General features: G+C 45.5%; 1 long non-coding RNA gene across 2 annotated transcripts in view; it reads right to left on the bottom strand.

The window, feature by feature from the left end:
- LOC123386628 overlaps positions 1-17,185 on the bottom strand; it is a 44,294-nt gene extending 27,109 nt beyond the window's left edge. The window contains exons 1-2 of one of the 2 annotated variants that reach the window (XR_006600829.1): positions 16,569-17,185; positions 13,823-13,947 (exon numbers count right to left, since the gene is read on the bottom strand). This is a non-coding gene — a long non-coding RNA (uncharacterized LOC123386628). Of the gene's footprint in view, positions 1-13,822; positions 13,948-16,269; positions 16,402-16,568 lie in introns of those variants that run through there. The other variant, XR_006600830.1, reaches the window with a different exon arrangement.
- Positions 17,186-17,401: the final 216 nt, after the last annotated feature.

Genomic DNA, 17,401 nt, shown 5'->3' with positions numbered 1-17,401 from the left:
TATCACTCCTTGGGTTCAGGTAGAGTGTCACCCAGGTTCCTCCCGTGGGAATCACTGTGGTCACCCACACCTCTGTCTCCTGGCCCAGCTCCCACAACCGGCTTCTTCTAGCCAGGCCTCCTTTGAAATCGATCTGCCACAACAGTTGCAAACCCCAGCTGCTCCTTCGCTCCTTGGCCGGTAGAAGGGAATCAATTATCCCTGCCCTCAATGAATTGCAGCATCTGTTGATCTGCCAAAGGATAGGATTCAAGATGTCAGCCCTGGCCCATACAGCTGTACTTAATCTGGACCTAATCACTGGAACAACTGCTCTTGGCCTTTGGTCCCCACCTGGCAGAAACAAAAACACCACCTCAGACTCTCAAGAGTCTGGAGGCCCTGCCGCTCAGGGGAGACAGGGACAGACATGCACAACAGCCTCCATTTTACAGACGCGATGCGTACGGAATGGTCAGAAAAGTAAATGTTCTGTTTATCTGCAACAGACCTGCCCACCATCTTTATGTTTTTATTTTTTAAAAGATTTTTGGAGAGAGACAGAGCGCATGAGCCGGGGAGAGGGGCAGAGGGAGAGAGAGTCTGAAGCAGGCCCCACACTCAGCACAGAGCCTGATGTAGGGCTCGATCCCACGACCCTGGGACCAAACCTGAGCCGAAATCGAGAGTTGGATGCTCAACCCATGAAACCATCCAGGCGCCCCTAAAGATTTTTTTTTTTAAGTTTATATATTTTGAGAGAGAGGGAATGAGTGGGGGTGGGGGCAGAAAAGGGGTGGGGGAGAGAGAGAGAGAGAGAGAGAGAGAGAGAGAGAGAGAGAGAAAGAGAATCCCAAGCAGGCTTCACATTCAGCACAAGCCTGACTCAGGGCTTGAACTCACGAACTGTGAGATCATGACCTGAGCTGAAATCAAGAGTTAGACACTTAACCAACTGAGCTACTCAGGTGCCCCTGTCCACCATCTTGACATCTAAGCCTCACTATGGGCTTCTTTTTTTTTTTTTTTAATATTTTAAAATGTTTGTTTATTTTTTGAGGGGGGGGTGAGGAGGAGCAGAGAGAGAGAGAGAGAGAGAGAGAGAGAGAGAGAGAGAGAGAGAGAGAGAGAGAGAGAGAGAGACACAGAATCCGAAGCAGGCTCCAGGTTCCGAGCTGTCAGCACTGAGCCTGATGCGGGGCTCGAACTCACAAGCTGTGAGATCATGGCCTGAGCTGAAGTGAGACGCTTAACTGATTGAGCCACCCAGGTGCCCCAAAGCCTCACTATGGGCTTCTGACAGTAATAGCATGTGGTCTATTGGTCTCTGGGAACCCTCGATTCGTGTCTATTTTAGAGTTCTCAGCGTTGCCATTTTAACATTTATTTTTGTATCACCCCGGCCTCCCAAAATTTCACCTACTCTGTCGGTAATATTGACAGTGAACCTCATGACTGAGCCATTGGGAACTGGGGCTCTGTCTCCTTTGGGGACCCTTTCAGGACTTCTGGGTCTGGTTAGTATCCTTACTGAGTGCGCACAAGGTACAGGGCCCTGCTGGACGCTGGATTTTGAAGCCAATGGCTTTACTTCCAATGAGGTCTGCTTTGGAATGTGTTTTTCAAATGCTTTGCAACAGTGCCATGCAAATGGATTAAATGATAAAATAAAAAATGTAAAACAAGATAGCTCACATTCCTTGGAGGAAAAAAGCAGAAATGTCTAGGATGGTGAGCATTCTTAGAGAAGTTTCTCTTCTCTCTTATTCTGGATAGAGTTCCATCAGCAAGACCCTTCAGTCCTTCGGGGATTGGTGATCAGGACAGAAAGATGTCCCCCCAGCACCCTCCTAACCCACACCCCAAACTGAAGCAAGAAATTTTTGTCTGCTCATGGACCAGTCTTTTGTTTCTTGCTCACATGATAGTTGTAGTTCACCTTATTCTATTCCTCATGTCAAATTTAGTTTTGAGGTTACTGAGGATTTATGTTAAAGTGTTGAGACTTAACTAATTGCTTTCTCAAAGAACATGGTCGCTTCTCTGTCAGAGATGGCAGCTTGTAGAAGTGTGAGGAGGCAATTACTGAATTTCAAGGCCAACAAAGAATTATCTGCCCCAATCTAATAAAATTAGGATAGTAGTTACCTAGGGGCCCCTCACTTGTTTGTTTATAGAAGATTCTCTTTTGAAATTACACATGTTCCGTTGTCAAATAGCAAATACTGTCTACCAGATGAGAGTTGAAGTCAACAGTGACAATGAAAATATTCGCGACAACAACCCCAACGTTTGGGATGCTGTATATCAAGAGCCAAGATCATCTAAGTCAATGATCAAAATCTGCAACATTAGATACACATGGACTATGCACATCAAAGGTACCATTCATTCATTCACATATTTTTGAGAACCCAGCCTGTGGCAGGCTGGGAAAGATAGGCATTAAGGTTGCAGCCATGAACAAATCAGACACAGCCCGTTATCTGATGAAACCGACATTCTAGGGGTGCCTGGCTGGCTCTGTTGGTAGAGCAATGACTCTTGATCTTGGGGTTGTAAGTTCAAGCCCCACATTGGGTGTAGAGATGGCTTAAAAATAAAATCTTAAAGGGGTGCCTGGGTGGCTCAGTCGGTTGAGCATCTGACTCTTGATTTTGGCTCAGGTCGGGATCCCAGAGTTGTGGGATCAAGGCCCACGTGGGGCTCTGTGCTGAGTGTGGACCCTACTTGGGATTCTCTCTCTCTCTCTCTCTCTCTCTCTCTCTCTCTCTCTCTCTCTCTCTTCTGCCCCTCTCCCTGCTCGTGCTCTCTCTGTCTCTCTCAAAATAAATAAATAAACTTAAAAACAAACCAACAAAAAAGGAAACTAACATTCTAGATGGGGGAAACAAATAAAATAAAGTCAGAGGATGGTAAGTGACATGAAGACGAGAAAACAGGGTAATATGTGCGGTGGGGGCTACTTTAGTCTGGATGATCAGGGAAGGCTTAATTGAGAAGGTGACATTTGAACTGAAACCCGAATCAAGGAGCCAGTAGAGAGAGGACCTGGGGAGACTATTCCAGGCAGGGTGAACAACAAAGGAGCTCAGGACTGAGCTTGGCGTACTTAAGGGACAGAATAAGGGTCAACAGAGCCATTACATAGTGACTGGAAAGTGCAGTGGTAGGAGCCAAGATCAGCAAGGTAGCCAGGGGCTAGGTCATACAGGACCTCGGAAGGCGAGGTAAAGATAGCAAGTTTGACAGTAAGGGCAGTAGGGGTTTAACCGAGTGCGTGATGTAATGTGATTTACGTCTTACAAATATTCTCTGACTGCTGCTGCGTGTAAGCGAAGCAGGAAACATGGTAGGAGGTTGTCCTAGTGGTACCAGGGAGAGATGTTGGTGGCTCAGACAAGAGTGGCAAGAGTGGACGTGCAGAAAAGTGGACAGGTGTTGCTTATATTTTGGAGACAGAGCCAGGTGAATTTACTCATTGGATGCGGGGAGAAAGGGAAAGAAGAGTGGAGGAAGGTTCCCATATTTTTTGTTTCACCGGCTAGTTGGGTCTCCTGCTGTAGGAGGCATGTGTGACTGAGGGCCAGAGCTCTGACCATCTGTATCCAGCCCAGTCTGGCTTGGGAGCCACACTTACGATAGGCTGCTCCCAGCCAACCACTGAGCAAGGAGGGGACTATTACAGGCCCATTCTTGCTAGACCTTGACTCCTTAATGAAAAACTTTTTTGTTTCCTTTTATTTTTATTTGACTTTATTTTTTAAAATAGTTTAATTTTTTTAATTTTTAAATGTTTATTATTTTTGAAAGAGAGAGAGAGAGAGAGATGGAACACCAGCAGGGGAGGGGCAGAGAGGGAGGGAGACACAGAATCTGAAGCAGGCTCCAGGCTCTGAGCTGTCAGCACAGAGCCTGACGAGGGGCTTGAACTCACGAGTGGTGAGATCATGACCTGAGCCAAAGTCGGATGCTTAACTGACTGAGCCACCCAGGCACCCTCCAAAAATATTTTATTTTTAAGTAATTTCTACTCCTAGTGTGGGGCTTGAACTCATGACCTCACGATCAAGAGTCAGATGCTCTATCAACTGAACCAGCCAGTTGCCCCTCCATCCTTTTACTTTTTTTTTTTTTAATTTTTTTTTTCTACGTTTTTATTTATTTTTGGGACAAAGAGAGACAGAGCATGAACGGGGGAGGGGCAGAGAGAGAGGGAGACACAGAATCAGAAACAGGCTCCAGGCTCCGAGCCATCAGCCCAGAGCCTGACGCGGGGCTGGAACTCACAGACCGCGAGATCGTGACCTGGCTGAAGTCGGACGCTTAACCGACTGCGCCACCCAGGCGCCCCTACTTTTTTTTTTTATAAAGCAGACTTCACACACAGCACAGAGTCCAATGTGGGGCTTGAACTCATGACCCTGAGATCAAGAGTTGCGTGCTCTAATGACTGAGCCAACCAGGTGCCCCACCAGTGATCCTTTTAAAAGAAAATGTGGAACCACGGGATGGTTCTCCATTTCATTCGGAATAAAAGCCAAAGTCTGTATAGTGGGTTACAGATCACCCCACCATCCACCCCCATTCCTCTTCCCTTATTTTTCTCCTCCCCACTCACTCTGCTCCAGCCATAGTGGCTTCCAACAGGCCAGGCACACTTCTGCCCGGGGCCTTTGCATCAGCTGTTCCATCATCTGTCTGGAATGCTCTTTCCCAGTTATCTGCATGGTTCACTCCTCATCTTCAAGTCTTTCTCAGATGTCACCTTTTTTTTTCTTTTAATATAACTTATTGTCAAATTGGTTTTCATACAACACCCAGTGCTCATCCCAACAGGTGCCCCCCCTCAATGCCCATCACCCACTTTCCCCTCTCCCCCACCCATAGGTCACCTCTTTTTTTAAATATTTATTTTGGGGACAGCACAAGCAGCAGAGGGGCAGAGAGAGGTGGGGACAGAGGATCTGAAGCAGGCTCTGTGCTGACAGGATGACAGTGGCGAGCCCGACATGGGGCTCCAACTCAAGAAACGCAAGATCATGACCTAAATGGAAATCAGACACTCAACCAACTGAGCGGTCCAGGTGCCCCTCTGGATGTCAGCTTTTATCTTGACCACATATGGATTTGAAAACCACCACCCCTTGGCGCTCCAGGTTCCCTTGCCCTCTTTCTACTTCTTTTCTTTTTCCAAAGCACTTATCTAGGACCTATTATACTGTATAATTTAATGGCATATTTTGTTTATCGTTTGTGCTCTGTTTTCTCCCACCAGAATGTGAGCTCCGCAAAGGCAGGGATGTTTGTCTGCTCTGATCACATGGTTGCCATTCAGTAAATATTTCTAGAATGAAGCACCTGAAGACAGTAAAGCAGAGGCTGTGAGAGAGAGTGACTGAGCCGGCTGGGTTAGATCAGATTGCTCTCTAGGTCATGAACTCCTTGAGGACCGGTCTGTGTTGAAATCACCAGGGTCCTATGCATAGTGGAGAATGCAATAAACACTTGTTGAATCTCATTGAGTTGAACTGAGCCAGAGGGCAGACCAGGCATCTTCTTAGGATGGTCCTAAAGGAACTGCCAGTTTATGGACTACTCTTACCACTCACTTGGTCATGATACCTCCTGGAATGTGCTCATTTCTGTTTTTATATTCCCTGGAATTCTACCTTTAAGAAAGGCTTTCCACCAGATTCCTCTGCATCCTGGCAGCATTGTATCTGAATATGTTTCCCATATATACATACTTTACAGATTTTATTTTGTTAATGTTTATCTATTTATTTTGAGAAAGTGAGAGAGTGAAAGAGAGATGGAGAGAGGCAGCGAGAGAATCCCAAGCAGGCTCTGCATTGCCAATGCAGGGCCCAACGTGGGGCTTGAACCCATGAACCGTGAAATCATGACCTGAGCCGAAATCAAGAGTTGGATGCTCAACTGACTGAGCCACCCAGGAACCCCTAAAGACTGGATTTTTTAAGTAATCTCTATACCCAACGTGGGGCTCGAACTTACAACCCCGAGGTCAAGAGTCACATGCTCTACTGACTGAGCCAGCAAGGTGCCCCAAGAGTCAAATGTTTCTTGACTCCACATGGTATATTTCCACTTGTGAAGGACATATTACCTTGAACATTTACTTTACTATAATTCTTAGTAAAAATGTCAAATTTCTTAGCAGTAATTTAACAACAGCTCAATTTTCATAAATACTGTCCAGTGCCAGGGCCATTTAAGCACCCCGGCCCACCTCACCGCATAGTAGTTCTGCACCCCAGAAGCACTTAGCTGTTTGCTTCCTATTTATTGCTGAGTTTTACTCTACAAAATGACGTTACCTCTTCCCTTCAGTTAGTGAATGAACCTTGTGTAATTATGGAAACTTTTAAGAATATATTTTTTAAAAAGAATGTATTAGTAGTTGCTGGACAGAAAAAGCTAAAATGTGCAGACCTCTAAAGCTGGTACTGAGCATGTAAAGCCTTGTGTGATATTTAAAAGAGAAGGTGGAAAGATCTGCAGGAAAATGGTAGAAAGAAAATATTCGAATCACAGGACTTTAGAAGTAGAATCCAAGTTGCTCATTTTGGAAGGACAAGGAGGTCCAGGGTTCCAATCTCCTGCCTCACTGCTGGGCCTTCACACCACACTTGATTTCTCTTTCTCCCATCCCCTTCCGCCATGACCCCCAGCCCCCCCCCCATTATATCCTCCCGTATTCTTTTTTCCTTTTTAAAATTTTTTAATGTTTTATTTATTTTTGAGAGAGAGAAACAGAGTGTGAGTGGGGGAGGAGCAGAGAGAAAGGAAGACACAGAATCCGAGGCAGGCTCCAGGATCTGAGATGTCAGCCCAGAGCCCGACACGGGGCTCGAACTCTTGAACCGTGAGACCATGACCTGAGCCGAAGTTGGACACTCAAATGACTGAGCCATCCAGGTACCCCGTCCTCCCATAACCTTTTAAAAACAAAGTTTAGGGGCACCTGGGTGGCTCAGTTGGAAGTGTCCAACTCTTGATTTCAGCTCAGGTCATGATCTCACGGTTGGTTGGACGGAGCCCCACATTGGGTTCTGTGCTGACAGTGTGGAGGCCACTTGGGATTCTCTCTTCCCCTCTCTCTAGGCCCCAGTAAAATAAATAAACATTAAAAAAAAAAAAGTCAAAGCATAAAGGAAATGCTAATTGTTCGGAGAGTTACATTACAATATTTAAATTAAATCATCTTTATGGCTCCCCTAAATCTGGGGGTGGCACTGTGCTGTTAGAACCCCAGCTAACAAACACCAGGCCTTGTCTGAAGGCTGTTGGAAGGTCTCTAGCACTTGTGTAATGTGAGCTTACAGTGCTGTGTGTCTTTTGTAATCTCTTTGAAAATCACATCTCTCAGCCTCACCTACCAAAAAACTGAAAACAATTTTGAAAATATGTTACAGTCATAATGCTAGCTGTTGACCTCTGGTAGGTTGCTTGGCCTCTTGGGAACTCAGATTTTTCTCTTCCATTAACCACCAGCGCTCAACACACTGCGCTCTAAGCCAGGTTCTCTGCTAAATGGCTACCTTACAGGCTGTAAGGAGAAGTAAAGAAAACAGTAGTCTCCGTGAACTTCAATTGAATAGTTACCTGCGAGCCACTGGTACTAAGTACTGTTCTACGCACAGATCAAATCTCCACAACAATCTTTTAAGAACGAGCTAGTACTATGTTTGTTGCCTACACGCTAAGGATGAAGTCAAATGACTAAGCCAAGGCCACCGGCTAGCAGCGGCAGTCAGTATGCCTTGTATCTTCTTGCTCTTAGTCACGGTGCGTAGGTAGTTTGAGCACGTACTGTATGGCCGCCATCTTTGAGGGGTTATGGAGAGTCCTAACATTCTCCTCCTGTCTGCCCGTCACTCCTCTGAATTTGAATAAGGCTGAAGGCAATATCAAACAGTCATCTCAGGCAAGCTTGAGGGGGTGAAGGAGTCATAGAGGCAGAGGCCTGAGAAATGTGTGGGACCAGGCATGGGGGTGGCTGGTTGTGGTATTGCTTTAGCAGCGGGCAGGCAGGGCTGGAAAGTTCGTGGCCCTTCGGAATGAGCTTCCGCTCTTTTTCTTTTTCTTTTTCTTTTTCTTTTTCTTTTTCTTTTTCTTTTCAAGCAAGGATATATCTCCTTTGCATCGCCCGTGGGAAAAGCGAAAAAAGAGGGAGGGAAGGAAAGAAAGCTTTAATAGAGGGCTGAGCCTGTAGATAAAATCAGTTTTATTTTTCTCATTTGTAAAACCATCTAACTTCTGTACGCTTCACTCTCCTCATCGGTAAAAATAAAAACAGTGTCTTGCTGATAGAATTGTGGTAAGCGTGGAATGAAATAATATACGGCAAGCACACAGAAGTTGAACTGATGTTAACAAAAGTAATAATGGCATGGTTTGTTACACTTTAGTTCTGTCCGTAAGCATGCAATAAATACTAGCAATTATTATAGATTTACTGTTTTTCATTGGAATCTGTGGCAAACACGCAAACCTACAGTAACCAATGCTGGAGCGCCCTCTGGTGGCTTTGCTGCCACAAACAAATCCCACGGTCCCCACCTCCCCCTCCGTGGGGCCAGGAAGAGAAGGCTCTCTGTCCTGCGGTTAACCACGAATCTACACCCACCCCAAGAAGAGGGCGGTAGAGGCCATACATCAGGTGCTCCCACCACAAAACGTTACCATTAACTCATAATGATGAAGAATTCCCTACATTTGAGTTGGCATCTTATGAAATGAGTCAGTAGTCAGCCATTTCTGACCGACCAAAATGGCAGTGTCATAGGATTGAACCTAATAATTGCTTCTATTTGGGGAGTAATTAAAAATCTGAGTGTATAGTTTAACGTGCTAAAACCAAGGAAACAAAACACACAGTGACTTAAGAGTGACTTTGTGGCCTGAGGGACCTGGAGGTAAAAGAGGAACAGATAAATTCTCACATTTAGTCAAACCCCTCAGGGATTTTAATAAAGGGGGCGGGTTTCCTAATCATCTGTATCTCTTCTAACATCCTTCATCCTTAAATCGCTGCCCTTGCCTCAATCAGAAACACAGGTGGTGGTGGGCGTTTGTACCCTCCTTTTCTGGAAGGCACTCAGGCCTGCCATTTCATTCCCTACTCTGGAAGAAGATCCCCTCTCAGAAGATCAAGAGGACGACTGATCGTGAACCCCATACCCTCTGCATAAAGGGTCTTTTTCCCCTCTGAGAAAGACAGATTGGGGAGTCACAAAATCACCAGTCACAATTTTTTAAAGTTTACTTATTTATTTTGAGAGAGAGAGAGCAAGAACGGGAAGGGGCAGAGAAAGAGAGGGAGAGAGAGAATCCCAAACAGGCAGAGCCGGTGGGACTCGATCTCACAAATTATGATATGACCTGAGCCGAAATCAAGAGTTGGTCACTAAACCAACTGAGCCCCATCAATCACAGTTTTTGAAAAATTAGAATAGCCCCAGACACTCAGTCATTTCCCCACCTCACCCACCAAATCTTAAGGGACTAAGACTTAAACAAAATTTTTTTAATGGAATACATCATGAAGGAGACTACAGGTAAATTTACAGTGAGATAAGGCTGCTTAGGAATTATTGGTGAGGGTACAAACTGGTACAAACTTTCTGTTAAAGAATTTGGAACTTTGTATCAAGAGTCATGAAAGCCCTTGACCAAATAATTCTCCTTCAGGAAACATGCAGAAAAGATTTTCATAGAACTATGTTATGGCAGGGGCGCCTGGGTGGCTCAGTTGGTTAAGCATCCTACTTCGGCTCAAGTCATGATCTCATGGTTTGTGAGTTTGAGCCCGGCATTGGGCTCTGTGCTGACAGCTCAGAGCCTGGAGCCTGCTTTGGATTCTGTGTCTGTATCTCCCTCTCTCTTTGTCCCTCCCCAGCTCACACTCTGTCTCTCTCTCAAAGATAAACATTAAAAAAAAAAATTTTAAGGAAATATGTTATTGCAGGAAATATGTTAAAAATTATGTTAAAAATATATAAAATAGAAATATGCAGGAAATATTGCAGGAAATATGTTAAAATATATAAAAAATATTTTTAAGGAAATATGTTATTGCAGGTTTTTTATAATAGTAAGAAACAACACTAAAACAAACAATTATTAAATCAAGTATAAAACATTAACAAGATGAATATTCTATCTTCAAGATCATGTTTTCAAAGAATATAGAGTGACAGGCAAAATGGTCACATTGTAATGAAGAGTGAAGATATATCTATTATCTAGCCCTCTAATGATTACAGTTTTATAAGAAATACATATAGAAAATACACACCTTATTTTTTTATTTGAGAGAGAGAGAAAGAGAGAGAGAGAGAGAGAGAGAGAGAGAGAGAGAACACACAAGCTGGGGAGAGGGGTGCAGGGAAAGAGAGAGAATCTTAAGCAGGCTCCAAATTCAGTGCGGAGCCCAGCGTGGGGCTCAATCCCACAATCCTGGGATCATGACCAGAGCCAAAATCAAGAGTCAGATGTTGAACTGACTGAACCATCCAGGCGTCCTGACAATAGACACTTTTAAAAGAGGAAATAAACATATCGAAATACTAATTACTTCTGGGTAGTGGGATCATAGGCAATCTTAATACTTTTTAAAAATTTATCAGTTTTTAAAAATTTTTTTTCAACGTTTATTTATTTTTGGGACAGAGAGAGACAGAGCATGAACGGGGGAGGGGCAGAGAGAGAGGGAGACACAGAATCGGAAACAGGCTCCAGGCTCCGAGCCATCAGCCCAGAGCCTGACGCAGGGCTCGAACTCACGGACCGCGAGATTGTGACCTGGCTGAAGTCGGACGCCTAACCGACTGCGCCACCCAGGCGCCCCAAAAATTTATCAGTTTTTAAATGTTCATGTATTTTTGAGAGAGAGAGCACAAGAGGGGGAGGTGCAGAGACAGAGGGATCCAAAGTGGGCCCTGCATTGACAGCATAGAGTCCGACGTGGGGCTCGAACTCACGAACAATGAGATCATGACCTGAGCCAAAATCGGACATTCAACTCACTGAGCCACCCAGGTGCCCCTAATACTTTTTTTTTTTAATGTTAATACTTTCTTAAACTTTTTTACATTCTCCAAAGTTTCTGTAATTACCATGTATTACTTTCATAATCACAAAAATATATGGACTATAAAGCAATTTGGGGGCATCTGGGGGGCTCAGCTGGTTAAGCGTCTGACTCTCGGTTTTGGCTCAGGTCTGATTCATAGTTCGTGGATCGAGCCCTGTGTCTGACAGTGCAGAGCCCGCTTGAGATTCTCTCTCTCCCTCTCTGCCCCTCCCCGACTCATGCTTGCTCATCCTCTCTCTCTCTCTCTCAACATAAATAAACTTAAAAAAAAAGGATTTGCAAAGTCAGTCAAATTTTAGTTTCATAATCTTCATGGTGTCAAATGTAGAAGCTGAATACCAGGTTTCATCAAAATCTGAAGTTGATAAATAACGAAATACGTTTTAAGATGTGGTTTATAGTTGAAAAATGCTTTTCAACAATCTTTCCAAGTCTTCACCAAATCAGACAGCAGCAGGAAAATAAGAGTGAGAGAATTGGTTTTTTTTGGTTCTTTGGCCAAATTCTACGCTTTCTAGGAGATTCTACTTGAATTGTTCAAGGGTCTTCGCTGAATTGAAACCATTCTGAAGTTTTGCAACCATCAGTGGCCAAAGCCAACGGCATTGGGGATTAAAATGAGACTGAGTGATCTTGTAACACAATCAGCTGATACTTTCAAAAGTGTGTAACCTGAGGCTTAATATCCTGAGGCTAGAGATACTGCCAACACTCGGAAAGCTGTTAATGACTTTGGAACCACAGCGTGTATCATTTTGCACACTTAAAGCCAACAAGAGAAAATCTAAGTAACAAATCTCAATTCACAAGAGTAGATCAATTAGGTAGAATGTTGAAACCATACATTATAGCACCACAGTTTGGGTTTGCCTCATGAAAAAAAAAATATTCAAGCTCTAATAGGATTCTCATCACCCCAGGACAGGTTATGTATCTTTATCCTCCAGATGTATGTCCGGGAAAGGATCTGCTAGAGGGGCATTCTTACTCTAAGAGGGAGGAATTTTTACTCAGCCTATTGGGAAGACTGTTTTCGCATGTTCTTTGTGGCTCTGTCTTGCACACCAAATCTGGGACTCCCCAAAATGTCAACTTCTAGATTTTATATTCTACAATTTCAAAATAATTGAACCAAAATAAATTAAGTACCAAATTACTATTTTCTAAAACTCTCAGAGCCACACAGGAGAACTCAGTATTAGTTTTTAAAAAAATCTATATAAGCAAAGAATGTAAATTATTTAAGCACTGGCAGTTCAGGTACCTTCTGAGAAACTTCCTAAAGCCTTTGTTTATTTATTTATTTTATTTTTTATTTTTTTCAATGTTTATTTACTTTTGGGACAGAGAGACAGAGCATGAACGGGGGAGGGGCAGAGAGAGAGGGAGGCACAGAATCGGAAACAGGCTCCAGGCTCCGAGCCATCAGCCCAGCGCCTGACGCAGGGCTCGAACTTACGGACCGCAAGATCGTGACCTGGCTGAAGTCAGACGCTTAACCGACTGCGCCACCCAGGCATCCCCTAAAGCCTTTGTTTAAACCTTGCACTTGAACTCTGGATTTTTTTTTTTCAAGCCGAACAAGCATATATTTGTTCTCCCTGGGGCTTCTCATAATACTTCTATGATCCTCTCTGTTCACTCCACAGTCATCCTATTAAGTTACAAACTGCATCCCTAACCCAAGCTTTCCTTCCTGAGATGAAGGCATATTCCGAGGTTAGTTTTAAGGCTGACACAGCTTTGCCCCAAGTCCAATAGGCCCCAGTTGTAAAATTCACATCAGTCTTTACTTAAAACGAAGACATCAGTTCGCCAGAAAAGTTGTTATTCGTGCCTTTTACAGATTCTCCGCTCACATCCCGAGGCCCCGCCAAGTGTAATTAAGTCGAACGGGAATTCAGCAGATGTGAACCACACACGCTGAACAAACGCTGAACAACAACCATCACTGTTCTGATCAAGAGTTAACTTTGTTAGCGGAAAAAAGTGGCCACAAAACCATGGATCTGGTCTTTTGTACTGGTCGGGGGACAGTGAGGAATCGCCAGCCTCATGGTCCCCAATTGAATCATAGCGTTGTTCACGTATGAAAGAAAGATGAAGACTGATGCCTAATTTCAGTATCCCTGTTCAGATACACCCGAGCGCTCCCAGAAACTGCCAAGACAGAGAGCGTTCAATCCAAGTGTCCTCAACCTTATGGGGGGGGGGGGGGGGGAGAAAAAGCTGACTTTGTAAGAAAAATCTTGAGGTGCCAGGAGAGAGGATGCTAGAAATAGTCGGGTTTGCAGAGGAACAGGCCTCCCAGCCCTCACACCCGCTTCCTTTGGAGAATCTCAGCAAAGGCAGGGAGACCAGGAGGAGGAGGTCCTGGATGAGGCCAGGCTAAGGATCTACTGGGAAGTAGATCCCCACCTGCCAGCGGGAGATCCTTGCTTTGATGGATTCCCCAGCAGGAGTGCTGGAGGTGAGGTTCTTTATCAGATGGAGACAACTGACACACACACACACACACACACACACACACACACACACACACATTCGCATTGCATGCCCTAATTTCCAGCTTCTGATTGGACGGACAGGCCCCGAGGGGGGCGGAAATGGCAGATGAGGAGCAGGGGCTGGGGCCTGCAGAGCCCCCGGGGTGACAAGGCCATTCCTCTCGCGTGGGAGAGATGGCGCCACCCACGCAGAGTGTCCCCCAACAGGGCCTACCTGAGCGTTCTTTTTGCCCGAACGTCTTACTTCGCGAGCGTTTGTGCGGCTCGCTAATTTCCCATTCTGGGGATAATCCAGATGCACCAGGTCTCGGCAGTAAGAGTGGCATATGTATTTCCCTTCTGAAAGAGAGAGCACAGACGGCTCCTGGTTACGTGCACGTGGCGGAGGGAAAGCGAAGCCCCAAAACCAAAAGCCAGCGTCTGACCCGGAGTGATGAACCCGTGTTGCCTAAGGCCCATTTGTTCCCACAGTAGGCGGAACACTTCACCCTGGGCTGTCTCGGCCTTCGCTGAAATCTAAACATAACATGTCAGTGAATATATTTTGCAAAGACAGAATAAGCTGCTGTACTTTTTTTTTTTTTTTTTTTTTTTTTGCAATTTTCAATCGGGGTAAAATTTACGTAATGTACAGTTACGTGTTAGAGAATAAAATTCGGTCTTTTTTAGTATATTCATAATGCTGTGCAACCATCCCCATTGTCTGATTCCAGAACATTTCATTCGCCCCAGGAACAAATCCCCTACCGGGTAGCAGTCACTCCCTTTTTCCTCTTCCTCCGTCTCCTGGTGACCACTCATCTGCTTTCTGGGGCTTTGCCTTTTCTCGACATTTCTTTTTTTAAATTTTTTTTGTCAACGTTTTTTATTTATTTTTGGGACAGAGAGAGACAGAGCATGAATGGGGGAGGGGCAGAGAGAGAGGGAGACACAGAATCAGAAACAGGCTCCAGGCTCTGAGCCATCAGCCCAGAGCCTGATGCGGGGCTCGAACTCACGGACCGTGAGATCGTGACCTGGCTGAAGTCGGACGCTTAACCGACTGCGCCACCCAGGCGCCCCTCCACATTTCTTATAAACAGAATCTTACAATCTGCGGCCTTTTGTGTGCTGACTTCTCCCCCTCGGCATGTGTGGCACGTATCAGAATTTCATTCTTTTTTTTTACCGTTGAGTAATATTCCATGGCCTGGAAGGGCCACATGCTGTCTATCCACTCACTGGTTGCTAGACATTGGGTTTTTCCATTCCTAGGAATAGAATTGCTGGGTCACATGGTAACTCTGTTTGATTGTTTTGAGGAAACTACCGAACTGGTTTCTGATGTAAATGTTTTGAAAAGAGCAGTTCTACAACCCTGTTCACCTGCAAGTAGAATTCTCACAACACTTGTCTGGTAATGGAATCCATTACATTACTAAGTCCTTTTTTTTTTTTTTAATTTTTTTTTTAACGTTTATTTATTTTTGAGACAGAGAGAGACAGAGCACGAACGGGGGAGGGTCAGAGAGAGGGAGACACAGAATCGGAAACAGGCTCCAGGCTCTGAGCTGTCAGCACAGAGCCCGACGCGGGGCTCGAACTCACGGACCGCGAGATCATGACCTGAGCCGAAGTCCGCCGCTTAACCGACTGAGTCACCCAGGTGTCCCCATTACTAAGTCCTTAAGGGACCTCGTTATGAAGTAACTTTACACATTAAAGTAGTAGCCGGGTAAGCAGAACCCTGCAGGAAAATTTAGGGCAGAGCTCTATGCACAGTGTTTATTCTAGCCAAGGATGAAGCCGTCTACATCGTCATCAGCATCATCAAAATGTTTTGTGTGCCAATGCCCTGATTAAACCTATAGGAGAGTAACCGGGCCTGGCTCACAGCACAGCATCCAAAGGTCACCAGAAGCCACAGCCTCTAGAGTCAGACTCAACTAATTTGCAGAGCTTATCCCTCATACATGTATACATTCTTTTTTTTTTTAAGTTTATTTATTTTGAGTGAGAGAGAGAGAGAGAGAGAAAGCGCAAGTGGGGGGAAGGGCAGAGAGAAAGAGGAAAAGAGATAGAATCCCAGGCAGACTCCACACGGTCAGCACGGAGCCCGATACGGGGCTCGGACCCACAAACCACGAGATCATGACCTGAGCCGAAGTCAGACGCTCAACCGACTGAACCACCCAGGCACCCCACGCGTGTGTGTACATTCATAAGTCCGTGCAAAAAAATGCAAGCGCCTACTTCATCCCAGGGCTTGTTAGTTAAGAGAAGACTCAGTCTCTGCCCTCAGTGGGAGGAATGGGCAAGAGAAGCGATACTCACAATACAGTGTGGCGAATGCTGTAACACCATGGTGGGGACGCAGAACAGGATCTGCCCGCTCTTTGAGCCTGGCAGAACCCCAAAAGCTCCCATGCATTCACAGGTGTGCCACTGTCCCTGAACCCCCCACCCCCACCCCCACCCCACAGTGCTCCTTCCAGCGCCACAAGCCTGAACGCGTTTTCCCTTGCTTCTCAAGAAGGCTTTCGGAGCTGTGGATTAAAGCTTAGAAGGCCTTGAGTCCTTTTAGGAAGAATCTGAACTGCAAAACACATGTCTTTGATATTTATAACTGGTCAAAATAATGCTGGAGTTAATGTTCCATCTGTTATGGAAAATTAAACCTACTGAGCTGTCCTGTAATAGCAAGAAGCCGCATGGCTCTGTGGTCTCCATCCTTCGTTTAACTCTGAAAGCACATTTGCTTACAAGAAATAAAGCTTCCTTGCGAACTGAACTGGCTTATAAACGAACTCAGATGAGTGAGAAACCAAAACAGCAGACCCTGTTGAGGCATTTACTCCAGCCCTGAAGGCCAGCTGGGTCTTTCGATCACATCAAAGGCACAGACAATCAAACCAACGTGGAGGTTCCGACTCCTCCCAGCAGCCCAGGTGCTATCAGACTCAGAAGCAAACACGACCTACCGGGTATGTGGGTTTTCTTCACCTGGAAGCTGATTTTGCCAGAGAGCTTATACATGGCAGTTCCCATCTCTGAGCCCCGGCTCCTCCGTGCAACACAAGAGAGACAGCTGAGGGTGACAGGCTGAGCCGGCCAGCCCTGGCTGACCTATGTGACTCAGAGCCCACCAGGAGGCTGGGCGTCCCTCCAGTCCCTGGCTTCGTGTGCTTTCCAACTGGCCACCAGCACGCTCAGCCGTTCTGCTCATCAACGCTGTCAAATGTTCACAAGCGTATCTGTGAATCACATTAGAGAGGTCAAGGGAGCATCTCCAGACCACAGTGTTGATTGGAGATGCCTGTAATGTAGCTGTTAAGGCCTCTGGACACAGCTGAGGCGAGCTGGGTGATCTTTGGCCAGTTGTTTGATCTCTCTGTGCCTCCATTTCTTCTAGAAAATGAGGAAAATAATGGTTCCCATCTCACAGAGTTCTAATAAATATGAAGAGTGCTTGGAATAATGGCTGACATCGTAGTAGGTGCTCTGTAAGTGTTAGCCATAGACATTGCGATTGTTCTTAAACCCTGTACTTTTCTTGTTAAGAAAATTTGCATTTGGGGGCACCTGGCTGGCTCAGTCAGAAGAGCATGTGACTCTTGATCTCGGGGTCGTGAGTTTGAACCCCACATTGGGTGTAGAGATTACTAAAAAATTAGGGGCGCCTGGGTGGGTTAGTCGGTTAAGCGGCTGACTTCGGCTCAGGTCATGATCTCACGGTCCGTGAGTTCGAGCCCCGCGTCGGGCTCTGTGCTGACAGCTCAGAGCCTGGAGCCTGTTTCGGATTCTATGTCTCCCT

The sequence above is a fragment of the Felis catus genome, chromosome B4, assembly GCF_018350175.1.
Source record: "Felis catus isolate Fca126 chromosome B4, F.catus_Fca126_mat1.0, whole genome shotgun sequence".
Lineage (NCBI taxonomy): Eukaryota > Metazoa > Chordata > Mammalia > Carnivora > Felidae > Felis > Felis catus.
This window is presented reverse-complemented; position numbering and strand designations above follow the sequence as displayed.